The sequence below is a fragment of the Electrona antarctica genome (assembly GCF_951216825.1).
Source record: "Electrona antarctica genome assembly, chromosome: 2".
NCBI lineage: Eukaryota > Metazoa > Chordata > Actinopteri > Myctophiformes > Myctophidae > Electrona > Electrona antarctica.
In genome coordinates this window covers 6,234,621-6,252,204 of record NC_136807.1, presented here as the reverse complement: position 1 = coordinate 6,252,204, position 17,584 = coordinate 6,234,621, and positions in this window count along the sequence as shown.

Below are 17,584 nucleotides of genomic sequence, written 5' to 3'. Positions count from 1 at the left end.
CTATTCTCGACCGTGCTCTGCGTGCGCGACACCTTTGAGGGACGGAGCATACAGTTGGGTGCCACCGATAATGTCCCTTATCATTTGACCCATTTAGGCCTGACCTCAACATTTTAAAAAATCCTTCTAAATCCTCCAGTTTTCTGAAATAAATATTTTCACGATTTTTCAAAAATAGCAGACCTACAAGCTCGTAGCGCGCCACTCGGTGGCGCGCTATGAGCTTGTAGATCTGCTATTTTTCAATAGCTAAATTATAACAATGTTTAAAACACCAAAAGGGGTTCCCGCCCAAAATGGGTTAACTGTCCTTTTGCGCAGATCACGCAAACCTCAGCAAAAAGAAAAGGACAATATCGATGGCCTCCAACTGTATATATTAGGCTTGATGGGCTGCAGCTGCACATGCACGAGCAAGCTCTGCTGCCCTGATCAAAGAGCGCTCCCTGTGTTCTTATGACAGCGACTGGGGGTCCGCCGTAGTCTGAAAACCCACCTTTTCAGACTCCAGCATGGCCTGTATCACTTACCCTACCCCCTTATAGCACTTTTTGTAGACTTACAGTAGATAGCATTTGATACAGACTTATAGCATGTTATGTAGACAGCACTAGAATCGCATTGTATAGTCAGAGCACTTCATAGTAGGCCTACATATATAGCATAGTATAGTATATTTTGTATAGTTACTTGCGCAAGCAGAGCGTGCAAGTAATAGATTTCGTCCAGAGAGGACGTATAGGGCCTCAGTCCTACTCCTCCTCCCAGCCAACACTCCCCACTCACAGGTAGTACCCAGGTAGTACCCCCCCCCCCCCCCCCCAGAGAGGCCGTATAGGGCCTTAGTCCTACTCCTCCTCCCAGCCAACACTCCCCACTGACAGGTAGTTACCCCCCCCCCCCCCTCCCCCCCAGATAGGACGTATAGGGCCTCGGTCCTACTCCTCCTCCCAGCCAACACTCCCCACTGACAGGTAGTTACCCCCCCACCTCCCCCCCCCCAGAGAGGACTTATAGGGCCTTAGTCCTACTACTCCTCCCAGCCAACACTCCCCACTGACAGGTAGTTACCCCCCCCCCCCCCCCCCCCAGATAGGACGTATAGGGCCTCAGTCCTACTACTCCTCCCAGCCAACACTCCCCCACTGACAGGTAGTTACCCCTATGTTTCATGTGTATGTATGTGATGTATTCATGCTTTTTGTTCTTGCTTAATGTAAGTCACTCTGGATTAAGAGCGTCTGCTAAATCTCTAAATTGTAAATTGTTTTGAGGCCAACTGCTTTGAATTGCTATAATTGATCACAGACAACAGAAACCAAGGATTATATATGTCAAGGGCGAGAGATCAGCAGATCACAATACAAATCCTAATCATCCTTCCTCCACACTAAACCGCCTATGATCATATAACTTTCCTCTAACTATTGTGTTTTGAAAGCACTGTAATTCATTATTACTATGATTACCTGAGCAGGTGAGTCCAACAGTCTTGTCAGGTGAGCAGGTGTTTCTAGTTGAGTTTGAGGTTCTACAGTCCAGGAGAACAGACTCGTTGCCTTCACACTGGAACTCTTTGGTCCACATTGAAGTATTCACTTCTCCATAGAGCGCCCCCTGGAGGACTGAAGGAGCCCCACAGCCAAGCTCCCTACAGACCACCTCTGCATCCTGCTGGTCAAAGTCACCTTCACACACTGAGACCCATGACTGATTAGACTTCACCTCCACTCTGCCTGAACACACACTCGTCCCATTCACCAACTTCACAGACTCTGGAGAGAGAGAGAGAGAGAGAGAGAGAGAGAGAGAGAGAGAGAGAGAGAGAGAGAGAGAGAGAGAGAGAGCGAGAGCGAGAGTGACAGCGAGATAATATAATTCTAGTCTATAATGTATTTAGTTCTATTCCATTAATGTTTTTCATGCAAACATAGACAGACAGACAGACAGACAGAGACAGTGTTATAGAGAACAACTCCAAAGAGGAAGCACACATACATCTCAGGAAATGTTGACGGGTGCTGAACAAAAATATACATACAGAAAGGTAGGATGTCCACACACCGTCTCTTGAGCTCCCAATAAGTTTATTTGACTTTGATTGTTAAACTTTGATTGTTTAACAATCAAAGTTTTTCGACCCTTCCGGGTCTTCGTCAGGAATGAGTATACAACAAAGTAGGCGTGTTATATATTCAATTATACCACAGGTCGTTTCGAGGAAGCAATCTGATTGGTTGAAACAGCCTTCTAGCCGTGGGTTAAACCAGCACCATTCACCACCTAATCAAAACAAAGAATTCAGCTGCTCTGTTTTCCCAGAGCGCTAGCAAACTCGGTGGCTAGGCTAGCTAGTTTCTTGGGACATTTTTGGTCGTAGTGACTACATCTGTCATTAAAAAAAGATATTCTTTCAGCGATTTTCTTAGTTTTAAGGGTAACTGTTGTATAATTGCAATATTACACTCGAGGGTGTGGGTTAACGTGATTATTGCCACTTCAGTGATGCTTGCGGAACTCGACTTCGTCTCGTTCCTCACCGCATCCCTGTCGTGGCAATAATCACGTTAACCCACACCCTCTCGTGTAATATTGCTTAATTATACCACAGGTCGTTTCGAGGAAGCAATCTGATTGGTTGAAACAGCCTTCTAGCCGTGGGTTAAACCAGCACCATTCACCACCTAATCAAAACAAAGAATTCAGCTGCTCTGTTCTCCCAGAGCGCTAGCAAACTCGGTGGCTAGGCTAGCTAGTTTCTTGGGACATTTGTGGTCGTAGTGACTACATCTGTCATTAAAAAATATATTTTTTTCAGCGATTCTCTTAGTTTTAAGGGTAACTGTGGTATAATTGCAATATTACACTCGAGGGTGTTGGTTAACGTGATTATTGCCACTTCAGTGATGCGGTAAGGAAGGAACGAGACTTCGTCTCGTTCCTTCCTTACCGCATCCCTGTCGTGGCAATAATCACGTTAACCCACACCCTCTCGTGTAATATTGCTTAAGTCAACAAGCTGTCTTTGCAATGATGGTAATCAGGGTAATCAAGTGACACACCCACCACGTCTACTAACAGAGGCTAACATACAGGTAGAGCAGAGCAAGTGCAGTAGAAAAATATTTTAAATATGAACCCATTCTGACCTGAGATCAGATCTTCTACATCCTGACAGTTTTCTGAAAAAGCTATGTTTCTATGTCAGTCGTTCTTCGATTTTTCAAAAATAGCAGACCTACAAGCTCGTAGCGCGCCACTCGGTGGCGCGCTACGAGCTTGTAGATCTGCTATTTTTCAATAGCTAAAGCATAACATAATGCTAACACCAAAAGGGGTTCCCGCCCAGAATGGGTTAAAGAGGCACTATGGCCAGTTGTAGAAACAATGAGAAGTCGAGGGTGGGGTGAAACAATGAGAAGTCGAGGGTGGGGTGAAACAATGGTGCATAAATAAGCAATGAAAGTAACAACTAAAAGCCTACAAATGATAATCATGAAATCAAATAATAATATTAGTAAGGTACAGCAATTGCAGTACAAAACTAGAAACGCACTCTGTCGAGCTGCCAACGTGCGCCTTGCCTACGTGTGCTCTATGCCCCAGTAACGTAAAGAGGAAATCGCCACACCTAACGTTGCTTCTATGTTCACTAATGCGAGTACGGAGGGCTCTGTTACTCTTACCTAGGCTATAATATAGCCTAGCTTATATTATAAGCTATAGTCCACACGGGCACTTGATATAAGGTAAACCACAAAAGTTGTGGAACATGTGATATAACACCTCGTATCGCGATCTCTTTACCACTATGGGTAGTTCTGGTGGTGAAACTACACTGCTTTGACCACCAGAACTAAAACCCGGAAGGGTCGAAATGTTGATTCTTCTTGATCTAAACGTATTGGGAGCTCAAGAGACGGTGTGCGGACTGCGGACGTCCTACCTCCTTATTGTTTGTTACCTGAACAGATCAACTCTAGTCTGTCAGTGGATGCCCTAGACAGCATTGTTCCACACTCCCTCAGTGAAGACTCAGAACCAACACAGGAGGAGCTGATACTCCATACATCTTCAAATTTTGAACTATGAGTCTCTTCTGTAGAAACAGCAGAGCCACAGTCCAGCTGACCACACACTACGGATGATGACTTCAGGTTCCAGTCATCACCATTCACTGGTCTCCACTCTCCCTGGTGTTTCATCTCCAGTCTACCAGTACACTTACTGGCTCCTCCCACCAACCTGACATCTGTACAGAGACAAGAGAGTAATGTAAAAAAAGAGAAAGAAAGAAAGAAAGAAAGAAAGAAAGAAAGAAAGAAAGAAAGAAAGAAAGGGGAAAAGTCATATTAATGCATTATAACATCAAACTTTGTATTTCATTTTTTACGTCAGGCTAGACAGGTCAGTTGTCTTGTAAATTACTTCGGAAAACATACTTTTATGTTAAGGCAATTTTATCTCCTCATTGCCTTTTTATGAGCATTCATATTTCATTGAGATTTGATACTGTTTGGGAAGGATTTGATAAGGATTGGTTTAGGCCTACTCCACAGCAATAATTGAGTGAAGCTGCATTAAAGCTGCATTAATTGATTGTTATGCTTAGTGCTTTTTTATTTTTAATGTCTTGAACGTTTTTGTTGTGTTGTATTGTATGTATTGTTAAGTTTAGTGGGTTTTTTTACTGGGAAGTCATGTTTTTTTTACTGGGAAGTCATATTTTGACAGCAGAAACTGCCTGTCAAAATATAAAAAAACACTTTATGTTTGAAATAGACACTCATGCTTTCTAAGGTCTGATTTGGGGCCCTAAGGATGAATACAAAATGAATATCAACATCCCAATACTGTCCAATACTTAGCTAGGGGGTGATATACCTTCAAATGTCTAGGCCTGACTGTAGAGCGCTCACCGACCATGAACACACATGCATTTACAATGCACACTCAATGGTTCGTTTGGCAAAATACTCTGGGAGGTGGATTTATACAGCCCGGACCCAGGAATTTGTATTATTAATCCGTGAATTAATGCAAGTAATTGTTCTTTATACATGCAAGCCCATGTCAACACAAAGCCCAAGACAGCTGTGCAAGGTGAGCTCTTCTCCATATTAAATTGACCAAATATTTTGTACACCCTGGCAAAGCAGAAGATATGATGGTTTTATAGGATATGTCTAAGACTGAAGATATTATGCACACAGAAGTCAAGAGCAATACATTAAATCTGTGTTCTCAAACCGTTTAATTTCAAGGACCCCCATACATTTTGCAGCATAACGTTTTTTGTTATAGAGATGATATCTGAATTTTCAATGTGTGTGAGCAGATATATGCCACGTAGAGTGATTCAGAATATGGTCACCCCCTGCCATAATATTTTTCCTGCACTGTGCACTCACTCATTCACTTGTTGCTGAGTGAGTGAGTGAGTGAGTGAGTGAGTGAGTGAGTGAGTGAGTGAGTGAGTGAGCGAGCGAGCGAGCGAGCGAGCGAGCATAGGGTCCCGCCAAGCACGGACAACACACGGTCAGTGGGCAAAGATAAAGTGTGTGTGTCTCACTCGGATCGCACAGAATCTAGACACGCTTCTAGTTAATTACCTGAGCAGGTGAGTCCAACAGTCTTGTCAGGTGAGCAGGTGTTTCTAGTTGAGTTTGAGGTTCTACAGTCCAGGAGAACAGACTCGTTGCCTTCACACTGGAATTCTTTGGTCCACATTGTAGGATTCACCTCTCCATAGAGCGCCCCCTGGAGGACTGAAGGAGCCCCACAGCCAAGCTGCCTACAGACCACCTCTGCATCCTGCTGGTCAATGTCACCTTCACACACTGAGACCCATGACTGATTAGACTTCACCTCCACTCTGCCTGAACACACACTCGTCCCATTCACCAACCTCACAGACTCTGGAGAGAGAGAGAGAGAGAGAGAGAGAGAGAGAAGCAAAGACAGACAGAAGAAAGACAGACAGACAGACGGAAGAGATGGATCATTAGATAGATAGATAGTTTAGTACTTTACTACTTTTGTACTTTATGGTATGGTATAAATCAGTTATTCAGATTAGTTTAATAAACCTACCAATTAGGAGATTAATGTAAATATTACTGTCATTGTCAAAGTCATTGTTTGTTACCTGAACAGATCACATCCCGTCTGTAGAAGGATTTAACAGACTCCATTGTTCCACACTCCCTCAGTGAAGACTCAGAACCAACACAGGAAGATCTAATCCTCCATACAGGTTGATCTGTAGAACTATAACCCTCTTCTGTAGAAACAGCAGAGCCACAGTCCAGCTGACCACACACTACAGATGAGGACTCCAGGTTCCAGACAGACCTATAACTAACCACTGCTCTCCACTCTCCCTGGTGTTTCATCTCCAGTCTACCAGCACACGTACTGGCTCCTCCCACCAACCTGACATCAGGCTCTGTACAGAGACAAGAGTTAGCAGCAGAACATTACATAATGTAGATTTCCCGGAAATGTCCTACCCTCAACCATACTACAGTTTCATAGAATACATAATACGTTAAATGTCCTACCCTCAATATTCATAGAATACATATAAAACTAGAACTGCACTCTGTCGAGTGTCGAGTGCCTACTTGCTTGTTGCACACAAGTAGGCATAAATGGCACACTAGTGCGCAAGCAGAGCGTGCAAGTACTGTAGACCGCTACACACTTTCAAATCTCAGCCTCTCTGTGAAATAACGTTTGCAGTATTGAATCATTAGGTTTAGCTATTTGCTACGTACCTTGCTTTTGGAGGAAAAAAAGTAGTATTTTGAAGTATGGTAATGATTACTTATGCCTGTTATGGCAGTGGTGTCAGATTACATACATGTATACATAGGGGCATTCAGAGCCGGACTAACAATGGAACTAGGTGGAGCTTAAGCGCCAGGGCCCGAAGCCTGCGGGGCCCTGTGGGAATTGCGCAAAAAAAAAAAAAAAAAAAAAAGTTGGAAAAAAAAAAAAAAAAAGTCAGGTCAAAGTCAAAGTCAAGTAATGACTGTAAATTTACTATGAGATGGATGATTAGTCATGTTATTGTGGTTGTTTATTTAGGTCCAAATCCAATAGATCCCTTCTATTCTCAATTTCTCAGTGATGTCATGACGCAAAGAGAGAGAGAGAGTCGTTAATTAGTTGGACCTGAGCAGCTGTGTTCATTGCTAATTTCAAATTGGAGAGTTGTCTGTTTGTTTGTGCTCGGTCGTCGCCTCGTTGGACACGTTTGTACAAATTACAATGCCCGGCAAGAAACCTGACAGTGGCAGTGCAAAACGAACGAAAAAGGAAGAAAAACTCAAAAGACAAGAGGTGCTTAAAGAAAAAATCCCGAGACTTACAACTTATTTTACCGGCCGAAGAGCAGCTACCGATGCCGAAGGAGGAAGCACTGCTGCTGCTGGTGGCAGCCGCAGTGGGGTGCCTGTCCAGGCGGATATCCAGCAGAACCAGCCCCGACCTCCAACGCCAAGTAAGTGATTTGCATCATTTGCCCATAGGCTATATGAATTTGCAGAACAATAGGTAGGCAAAGATAACTATATTGATAGAACATCTCTCTTTCACCACCACAGCCTCGCCGCGGCTGCTGCCTGCACCAGAGCATGGCCAGCCCGCAGTGGATGTCCGTCTCCACACCCAGGCCGAGCACCGAGGCCTCCGACCCCCAACGCCAAGTAAGTGATTTGCAGCACAAAAATAGTAGGTAGGTTACGTAGGTTTATAGCTATATTGATATAACATCTCTCTTTCACCACCACAGCCTCGCCGAGGCTGCTGCCTGCACCAGAGCATGGCCAGCCCGCAGCGGACCTCTACACCCAGGCCGAGCCCCGAGGCCTCCGACCCCCAACGCCAAGTAAGTGATTTGCAGCACAAAAATAGTAGGTAGGTTACGTAGGTTTATAGCTATATTGATATAACATCTCTCTTTCACCACCACAGCCTCGCCGAGGCTGCTGCCTGCACCAGAGCATGGCCAGCCCGCAGCGGACCTCTACACCCAGGCCGAGCCCCGAGGCCTCCGACCCCCAACGCCAAGTAAGTGATTTTGACATTTATTAGCAGCACAATATACAAAACTAGAGGTAGCTATATTGATATAAATCTCACCCACCACAGCCTCGCCGTTGCCTGCAGTTCAACTGCAACGAAACTATATTCATTAAATATGTTACCATAAAGATTGTATTGTGTGGACTATTGGCAATTTGGCATAACTTTGCGTCACATTTAAGTTTTATAAAACGTTATTTGAATTGAGACTTTAGCCTTATATATTTCTTATTCTTGTTGTCTGACAGCTAAGGCCCAGGAACACTCCGACATCAACAATAACCAGGAACCAGGGCCCGGTGTGGTCGCATCAACTTCATCAACAGTCACAGCAGGACCCCCGGACAGCCAAGATAGTGACATTGAGCCTGAGGAACTACCAGCCATTTCAGCAGATCATCGTGGGATATACAACAAAGACCCTGGATACTGGCCTGATGATATTCCCGAGGACGCGCGACATTATTGGATTAACAAGGGACCAGTTCCATGTCAGAACCGAGATGGAGACTTTACTAAATCCGAAAAACAATATAAACACCAGAAGCGGAGTTTTTCAAAGTCGTTCTTCAACCGTACTCTCACAAATGGTGAGATTGTACCACGTGAGTGGCTTTTATATTCGCCTATTAAAGGCTCCGCTTTTTGTTTTGCTTGTAAGCTGTTTGGGAGGGTCGAAAGTACATTTTCTGGGAGCGATGGCTTTAGTGACTGGCAGCATTCCCTTAGGACAATCAAACAGCACGAAGAATCAGACCAACACAGACAGTGCATGGTAACGTGGTTGTCAAGACAAGCCGATAAGGGTCGTATTGATTTGTCCTTAAAACAACAGTTCAATTCCGAGTGTCGGTATTGGGAGGACGTCTTAAAACGAATTGTTGCCACTGTTAAATTTCTGTCAGAACGTGGCCTGCCCTTCAGAGGGGATACAGAAACGTTTGGCTGTCGACACAATGGAAATTATATGGGCTCCCTTGAGTTAATTGCTCGTTTCGATCCCTTTTTGAGGGAACACATTGCTCGCTTTGGAAACGCTGGGAGGGGAAAGCCTTCATATCTGTCCAGTACAATATGCGATGAATTCATTCAGCTAATGGGTGAAAAGGTGTTATCAGAGGTTGTCGATGAAATTAAACTGGCTAAATACTTTTCCATTAGTGTAGACTCTACACCAGATGTGTCTCATACTGATCAGCTGTCATTTATAATGCGTTACGTGTCTCCAGACGGTGAAATACAAGAACGCTTCCTAGAATTCCTCCCCATAACAAGCCATGAAGGTCTTTCACTTTTCAATGCCGTGATGGGAGTGTTGGGTGAGCTGGGTATAGATATAAAAGACTGTCGTGGCCAGTGCTACGACAATGCGAGTAATATGTCTGGTGTATACAAGGGTGTACAGTCTCGCATCCGTGCAGTAAATCCTCTTGCAGAATGGGTTCCTTGTGCAGCACATTCTCTTAACTTAGTGGGAGTGAGATCTGTAAACTGCTGTATGGAATCGGGTAAATTCTTCAGTCTTGTGCAGTCCGTGTATAATTTCTGTTCTGGATCACCATCACGTTGGCAAATAATCACCAGTAAGCTTGACCGAAATGAGAATAATAGAATTGAACACATCAAATCTCTATCTGACACTAGATGGTCAGCGCATGCATCAGCAACAAATGCTTTGTGTCTCAACTATGGAACCATCCACCAATCATTACTGGAATTGTCTAAAGATCAAAGGCAACATATAAACACCCGAAATGAAGCAGAGGCCATTGCAAATAATATGGCAAAATTGGAGAATGCGATCCTGTGCCAATTTTGGAATTGTGTGTTGTCAAGGATTGATTCAGTAAGTAACCAGTTGCAAGCTGTAGATCTAGATCTAGTAAATGCAGTTGATTTGATTTACTCATTAAAGGGCTTCATTGCGACGCTGAGAGACGACTATACACGATTTGAATCTGCAGCTCTTAGCATGTCTCCTAACGTGTCCAAGACATATAAGCATGACACTGACAGAAAGCGCGTGCGTAAAAGGCATGCTGATGAAACGAGCGAGGCAGAGGCCGAGCCATCTTTAGCAGGCAAGCACAAATTTGTTGTGGATGTATTCAATGTCATAATTGACAGGCTAATAGCAGAACTTGACAGAAGATTTCAATCTTACAAGCTTTTGAGTGATCGCTTTTCTTTTCTTAATAAGATACAAACACTAACTGTAGAAGAACTAACGTCAGCAGCTATGCAATTGCAAAGCAACTATCCAGGAGATATGCACGCTAATTCGGCTGACGACTTTGTGCATTTTAAATGCTTTTGTGAAAGTCAAAATGAGAAAATGTCGGCAAGGCAGTGTCTAAAACTCCTTCGTCAGGATCCTAAGAGGAATTTGTATGGAACATTTCCAAATGTTGACATAGCTCTGCGAATATACCTCACATTGCCCATCACCAATGCATCTGGAGAGCGCTCATTTTCTAAATTGGCCTTAATCAAGGATTGTTTAAGGTCGACAATGGGGCAGGGTAGATTATGCAACCTCTCTCGCATGTCAATGGAGAGTGACATTGTTCGAAAACTGGATTTTGACGATATTGTAAAGGATTTCTCTGCGCGCAAATCCAGGAAGAAGACATTTTAATCTTTTAGACTAAAAGGTCTGGATTTGCTAAGTTTTAGTGTAAATGTTTATTATACTGCACTGCACTGTATTATTAATTTGTGTTAAATTGTTATTTTCTAATCCTGGCCTTTTTGGTCTGATTTTGCTCTGACTTGCACTTTGCAGTAAACACTTTTACAATTCGATTCTGTCTTCTGTGTGTAACAAATATTTATGGGCCTTTTGGTCTTGCACTATTATATGTTGTATTGTGTAACTTCAACTTGATATGCGGTGCAATCAGCTGTTGGACTGAATACATAAGAAAATAAAATGTACAATTACATGAAACTGCATCGTTCTTTTCCCCCCCATCTCATCATTGACAAATTTTCCATGAGTGTTTCTTGTTAACGACTAGTCTGTACTGTACTAATAACCATACAGTAATCTCCTTGTCCTTAATACATTGTAATTTGTAAAATGATGATAGTCACAGTGAGTGCATAGTAGGAGAGAGACTGAAGTTGGAAAGGCTGTGCGCCTGTGCCCAGTGCCTGGCTGCGTCTTGTATGTCAGCGGGCAGCGCAGCAGCAGTGGTGGATAGTGGATACGTCACGTGCGGTGCGCTGAGCGCGCGCATGTTAATTAATTAATTGGCTGAATCACATATAGGGCCCTTTGATTTGATGAAGCGCCAGGGCCTTGACAGGGGTTGATCCGTCACTGGGGGCATTACCTTTAATCCACCCGACACTGAAACATGTCATCGTTACGTCACCATCGATAACCAATTATACCCTGGCATTGGTACATATATTCATCACGTCATATGCTCATATGGCTATATATATATGTATATGTCTATATGTGTATATGTAATTTCTGAGTTGATTAGTGGTATACTGTGGTTACTCGGGTGGTTTGATGCTTATGTCCCTTTAATCCACCCGATACTGAAACATATCATCATTACGTCACCATCGTAAACCAATTATACCCTGGCATTGGTACATATCTTCATCACGTCATGGGACATACGCTTCGTAGCATGACGGAAAACATACCTGAACGGTCTGCTTCCGTATGTACCGTGCCAGCATATGACGTCATATCATATGCTGCTAAGGGACATACGCATCGTAGCACCTGACTGATAACATTACTTGCACGCTCTGCTTGCGCAAGTAAATATGTTAAAGTAACATGTCTTAATTACCCACACAACACCAGGGAGCACCTCTGATCTGGAAACCCCCAAATGTAGTGCCCGGTGTCGAGTCGGTCAGACCCACGGTTGTCCAGAACCGCCACAAAAGGCCTCTGCCCGGGCTCTAGACCTGATCACCCCTATATCTCCATATATGGAGCTGGCCTGTTCTGACATCACAACAGTTCATATTTGGGCATGCCTGACACAGAACTCAATATATAGGAATAATGGGACACAGAGAGACAGATACAGAAATCTCCATATATGGGCATAAAAGGGACACAGACAGATGAGTGGAACGGGTACTCTGACACGGGTACAACAGGTATAGGCCTAGCATAGCCGGGTGGGGCATGGATTTCCAACTTCCATCGTTACCGACTCCGAGTCATACCGTGCTCTACAGCGAAGCACCGGTCTAGTAATCATAAACAGTCCTTTAGCCCAATAGAATCAAACAATAGAACTGTGTTATCCTTCTAGCCCAATAGAATCAAACAATATAACTGTGTTATCCTCCTAGCCCAATAGAATCATACAAAAATCACACCCGTGTGAAGTGAGGAGCGCTCTTATCATCTTACAACATCAATTACAACATCTTTGTTTAAGCAACAGGTGCTAATGTTTGTTTTAGTCCTCAAAACAAACTATTGTCTATGGCATTTTCTTAAAAACAAGCATCGTTGAAAGACAAACATTAAAGCTGTATATAGTATATTGTCATATAAGGCCAATAGAATCATAAACAATAGAATTGTGTTGTCATATTAGGCCAATAGAATCATAAACAATAGAATTGTGTTGTCATATTAGCCCAATAGAATCATAAACAATAGAATTGTGTTGTCATATTAGCCCAATAGAATCATAAACAATAGAATTGTGTTGTCATATTAGGCCAATAGAATCATAAACAATAGAATTGTGTTGTCATATTAGCCCAATAGAATCATAAACAATAGAATTGTGTTGTCATATTAGCCCAATAGAATCATAAACAATAGAATTGTGTTGTCATATTAGGCCAATAGAATCATAAACAATAGAATTGTGTTGTCATATTAGCCCAATAGAATCATAAACAATAGAATTGTGTTGTCATATTAGCCCAATAGAATCATAAACAATAGAATTGTGTTGTCATATTAGCCCAATAGAATCATAAACAATAGAATTGTGTTGTCATATTAGCCCAATAGAATCATAAACAATATAATTGTGTTGTCATATTAGCCCAATAGAATCATAAACAATAGAATTGTGTTGTCAGAATTTAGGTGCTCAAATGAACTCAAACTGAAGCAATTCAGTAAAGGTCAAAACTTCCTCCTGGGGTCATTTTAGGGGCTAAAGGCCTAAATACTCTCCAAGAGTTGGGGAACAACATATCAAGAGAGTGGAGTGGTAGGCCCTTGGATTGACCCAGGACCAGTGAATAAATGTACCCCACTGAAAAATAGCAGATCTACAAGCTCGTAGCGTGGCACTCGGTGCCGCACTACGAGCTTGTAGATCTGCCCAAAGTTGAAGGGCTTCAACCTTGGGTACTGGGTAGCTGAAGTTGAAGCTCTGCCCTTCAACTTTGGGCACTTTTACATGTAGGCTGACCCAAAGTTGAAACAGTTGCAAGGGGGACATCTTTGGGCCTGGGGTCCTCATCGTTGGATATGTTGTTCCCACAACCAAGAAGAGTATTTTACCCTTTACTGGAGGTCCTAGGCCCTAAAATGACCCCATGAGGAAGCGTTGACCTTTACTGAATTGCTTCAGTTTCAGTTCATTTGACCACCTAACTTCAGATTTGGGCATAATTACACCATTGCTTCGGTTTCAGTTCATTTGACAACCTTCTTTCAACTTTGGGCACTTTTACATGTAGGCTGACCCTAAGTTGAAACAGTTGCCAGGGGGACATCTTTGGGCCTGGGGTCCTCATCATTGGATATGTTGTTCCCACAACCGAGAAGAGTATTTTACCCTTTACTGGAGGTCATAGGCCCTAAAATGACCCCATGAGGAAGCGTTGACCTTTACTGAATTGCTTCAGTTTCAGGTAATTTGACCACCTAACTTCAGATTTGGGCACCCTAACATGTGGTCTTTAAGTGGTGGGCCTGTGGTCATCTTAGTGGCTAGGAGGTCCAGTGAAAGGCCTACATACTCTCCCAAGATGGAGGAACAACATTTTACAATCTGGGAACCCTAGGCCTTTGTATGGCTACAGTGCGACTGGTTCAATCCTACCCTAAATCTAGGCCTAAGACGTGACACCTCAAAGTGGGGTACATTGCATCCACTGGTCAATCCAAGGGCCTACCACTCCACTCTCTTGATATGTTCTTTCCCAACTCTTGGAGAGTATGTAGGCCTTTCCCTGGACCTTCTAGCGGCTAAAAGGTCCAGGGAAAGTCCTACATTGTAGGACTAGTAGCATGCCAAAGTTTGTGCTATTGCCATTGAGAATGCATTGGGCGTTTAAGTTAAATAACTCAGAAACTACAAATCATTTCAAAGTAAAAAGTTCCAGCATTTGTCTTCACAGTCAACTGAATTATAAAATGTGTGAATGGAGTTTCTAGGTGAAAGTGATTTTTTACGTGCCATTGAGCCCCATTATAAATTTATCAAATTTGAAAGCACTATATTCCTAAAACTATGAAACATTTCAAAGATTCCATTTCAGGCAAACATGTCCACCGTAAGATGAACCTAAATAGGTTTGAATGGGGTTTCTATAGGTGTAAGTATGTAGGACTAGTAGCATGCCAAAGTTTGTGCTATTGCCATTGAGAATGCATTGGGCGTTTAAGTTAAATAACTCAGAAACTACAAATCATTTCAAAGTAAAAAGTTCCAGCATTTGTCTTTACAGTAAGCTGAATTATAAAATGTGTGAATGGAGTTTCTAGGTGAAAGTGATTTTTAACGTGCCATTGAGCCCCATTATAAATGTATCAAATTTGAAAGCACTATATTCCTAAAACTATGAAACATTTCAAAGATTCCATTTCAGGCAAACATGTCCACCGTAAGATGAACCTAAATAGGTTTGAATGGGGTTTCTATAGGTGTAAGTATGTAGGACTAGTAGCATGCCAAAGTTTGTGCTATTGCCATTGAGAATGCATTGGGCGTTTAAGTTAAATAACTCAGAAACTACAAATCATTTCAAAGTAAAAAGTTCCAGCATTTGTCTTCACAGTAAGCTGAATTATAAAATGTGTGAATGGAGTTTCTAGGTGAAAGTGATTTTTTACATGCCATTGAGCCCCATTATAAATGTATCAAATTTGAAAGCACTATATTTCTAAAACTATGAAACATTTCAAAGATTTCTTTTCAGGCAAACATGTCCATCGTAAGATGAACCTAAATAGGTTTGAATGGGGTTTCTAGGTGTAAGTATGTAGGACTAGTAGCATGCCAAAGTTTGTGCTATTGCCATTGAGAATGCATTGGGCGTTTAAGTTAAATAACTCAGAAACTACAAATCATTTCAAAGTAAAAAGTTCCAGCATGTGTCTCCACAGTAAGCTAAATTATAAAATGTGTGAATAGAGTTTCTAGGTGAAAGTAATTTTTTGACGTGCCATAGAGCTGCCATTGAGCCCCATTATACATTTCTCAAATTTGAAAGCACTATATTTCTAAAACTATGAAACATTTCAAAGATTTATTTTCAGGCAAACATGTCCACCGTAAGATGAACCTAAATAGGTTTGAATGGGGTTTCTAGGTGTAAGTATGTAGGACTAGTAGCATGCCAAAGTTTGTGCTATTGCCATTGAGAATGCATTGGGCGTTTAAGTTAAATATGGGGAGGACATATTTTGACAGCAAACTGCCTGTCATATTTTCTCCCTATTCCAAAGCCCCCCCCCAGGTACATTATATATTGAAACTATTTTCAGCAATGGTACACTTATTTTTTCAGTGGGTAGATCTTGTTGAGCTGGTCATTTTGAAAGTAGATCTCACGTCATAAATGTGTGGGCACCCCTGTTCTAGCCCCTAGGATATGACCTGAGGCCCACCACTTAAAAACCACATGCTACCGTGCCCAAATCTGAATTTAGGTGCTCAAATGAACTCAAACTGAAGCAATTCAGTAAAGGTCAACACTTCCTCCTGGGGTCATTTTAAAAGGCCTAAATACTCTCCAAGAGTTGGGGAACAACATATCAAGAGAGTGGAGTGGTAGGCCCTTGGATTGACCCAGGACCAGTGATAAAATGTACCCCACTGAAAAATAGCAGATCTACAAGCTCGTAGCGTGGCACTCGGTGCCGCACTACGAGTTTGTAGATCTGCCCAAAGTTGAAGGGCTTCAACCTTGGGTACTGGGTAGCTGAAGTTGAAGCTCTGCCCTTCAACTTTGGGCACTTTTACATGTAGGCTGACCCAAAGTTGAAACAGTTGCAAGGGGGACATCTTTGGGCATGGGGTCCTCATCGTTGGATATGTTGTTCCCACAACCACGAAGAGTATTTTACCCTTTACTGGAGGTCCTAGGTCCTAAAATGACCCCATGAGGAAGCGTTGACCTTTACTGAATTGCTTCAGTTTCAGGTAATTTGACCACCTAACTTCAGATTTGGGCACCCTAACATGTGGTCTTTAAGTGGTGGGCCTGTGGTCATCTTAGTGGCTAGGAGGTCCAGTGAAAGGCCTACATACTCTCCCAAGATGGAGGAACTACATTTTACAATCTGGGAACCCTAGGCCTTTGTATGGCTACAGTGCGACTGGTTCAATCCTACCCTAAATCTAGGCCTAAAACGTGACACCTCAAAGTGGGGTACATTGTATCCACTGGTCAATCCAAGGGCCTACCACTCCACTCTCTTGATATGTTCTTTCCCAACTCTTGGAGAGTATGTAGGCCTTTCCCTGGACCTTCTAGCGGCTAGGTACAACACAGGGGACAAGGAAGTATGTTCTGACAGTGGGAGTGTGGAAAGAGTCCAGTCTTATAGGTCCTCATTCACAACGGCGTTTACGCTCATAGCGTTACGTAACGTGAGCGGAGCGTGAGCGGACAGGCATTTACGTGGATTTCCACATTACGTGGGAATTCATGAAGTTGAACGTGAACTTGACGGTGACGTTGTTTGGTCGGAAACTCCGCTATAAGCTGCGCCAGCTCTCATGGTCGTGTACTGCTTGCGTAGATTTATTCAGAAGGCTTTAGTCTTCATGCTGACTCAATTAAAAGTCCCCAAACCTCAGATAAAATATGTAGGCATGTGTCAACATTGGTCAGCACATAAAAAAAATCACACCCGTGTGAACTGAGTGGTGTAAGGTTTTATATAGCATGATCAGCTGTGGTCTGACGTAATGAAATCACACCTGGATGTGATTTCACAACTGGCTGTTTTTGCGCAGAGAAAATGACCACGGTTGCTACGGTCATCCAGTTCACCCGGGTGTGATTTAATTACGTCAGAAATTATTTTGAACATAGCAACCATGGTAATTTTTTTATGCACACAAAAGCCAGTTGTAGGAGTGGTTTACACCACTCAAAAATGATAGCTTATATAAAAGCCAAGTTTCACTTGTATGCCTAAATGCAAGCATTCTAGAGGCAGGTTAGCCTAGAGTCCCATACAGAAACTGCCCCTGCAAGCCCGACACCTTTTTATTTATTTATTAGGATATTTCTAGCATGCGCG